The sequence below is a fragment of the Juglans regia genome, chromosome 9, assembly GCF_001411555.2.
Source record: "Juglans regia cultivar Chandler chromosome 9, Walnut 2.0, whole genome shotgun sequence".
In the NCBI taxonomy this organism is placed as follows: domain Eukaryota; kingdom Viridiplantae; phylum Streptophyta; class Magnoliopsida; order Fagales; family Juglandaceae; genus Juglans; species Juglans regia.
Window position 1 is genome coordinate 14,265,155 of NC_049909.1, and position 1,819 is coordinate 14,266,973.

Here is a 1,819-nt window from a genome sequence, read left to right on the forward strand (position 1 = left end):
AAAAGGTTTGAAAGCTTTCCAATTCCTTCGGGCACGGCCTCCATCCTTTTGATTATTCCAGCATTTACTATCAAATTATCAATGCTCTATTATAAACTCTATGAAAAAATCTCTTCGAAATACTTTTGCTTCTGACATCTCTTCTACATTTTCATCTTTTATGGGCATCAAAATCCAATGTTCTTTTGTCGATCCTTTGATCATTCAAATGCCACGGAATAGTTGAAACTAGTGAGGGACCAGCTCCTTGTGGCATATTTTGGGGATGGCACCTTTCCTTGTGGCTAGCCCCATGAGATGAAGCCCTTGAAACAAATGACTGGACGCCATGGGTGAATCCTAGTCTTACCCGACACAAATTTACCACACAGAAAAATCAACCCCGTCATCAACCTCAACCTTCTTTTACGTCGTCGTTCTGACTAGGGTTGCAATCCGACCAACCCGGTCCATGTTTGGGCTCAATCCGACCCGACCCAGCTTAAAAACAGGTCAAACACTATGGGTCGACCCGACCCGACATTAGAAGGAAACCCAATTAATTAGCACCATAAATCAAAGAACTTACAAAGCAGTCGTCGTCAATTGTGAAAATATACTTCTTCTTAGACACCATGTAGCCAAAGCAGTGGCAAGTAGAGTCCTTGAAGGAAATGCAGGAGGCTTTGGGACCCAAAATCCTGTTGATGTCGTTGCGGTTATAGAGCTCGTAATTGAAGCCATCAGGGACATTGATGATCTTCGAAGGATCACCATCTTGGACGATGATGAGGTGGTACCATCTTGGACGATGATGAGGTGGTAAGGCTCAAAGAATGGCCTCCACATCTCAAGGAAGTCCAACTTCCTGGTGGTGGGGATCACAATGTCAAGCTCATCTTTCAGCAACGGCTTTGGGGCATGCGAAGAAGCTTCAACGGTAGCCATGGCAGAGAAACAGAGAGCGTGATGGTGTGGGTTTGAAGGTTGAGATGGGAGCATTTGTGAGGGAATATAAGTTAAGGAGTACGTGGTGGCATGTGCGAGGCCGGTGATATCGGCACGAATGGAGGGTTAGGGGGAGACGTGTATGGGTTAGGAAGGTTTTGGGACTTTTTCAAAGGCTGCCGGTGTCTAAACTAAGCTGGGTTGTGATTTTACAATGATGGAAGCCGTAGAGGCCGCAGAAGCTAGAGATGGCAACGTTGTTCTTGATGGAGGTTAGGGTTTTTGAGCTTTTATTTGAAGAGAGTGAACTTCGAGTTTCAACCCGCCCCTTTTTTTTTGTCTTTATAGCAGTTTTAGCGAGTTCGACCTGCAAGTTACTTCAACCCGTTATTTTGGTCAGGTCGGGTCAGGCCACACGGACGGGCCGAGTCCTAATGTTTTCTGCACAGCCCTAGTTCTGACTCTGTATCCTCGATTGAAACCTCAATAGCATCAATTTTCCCATTCAACTCCTCCCCATTTCCACTCAAAGAACCATCATTTTCTCAAACTAGTTTAGAAAATTAGAGGAAGGAAAGTTTTTATGTATTAAGTAAACATTTTATATAAAACTTCAATTTCTCTTTTATTTTGGACTTTAAAATTCGATGATCTTAATCTAAAAGAAAATGAGTAATACATGTTTAGGATGTGCAAGACTCATACAGGCTCTTTGGAAAAGTGGGATCCACAGTAAAAACTAGATTCTTTCATATGGTCCTAATTTCTTTTAAATGGCTATCTAAGACTTGCACATTTAAACTTATAGAAGTAATTTTTCAAAGAGAAATTATGCTAAGGAGATGCTTGAGAAATGAGATGATATGAGAATTTTGTGAATAGTAGTAAAATG

General features: G+C 42.1%; 1 pseudogene; it reads right to left on the reverse strand.

Annotated features, from left to right (window-relative positions):
* Positions 1 to 538: 538 nt before the first annotated feature.
* LOC118349428 lies at positions 539 to 944 on the reverse strand (annotated as a pseudogene).
* Between the last annotated feature and the right edge of the window lie 875 nt (positions 945 to 1,819).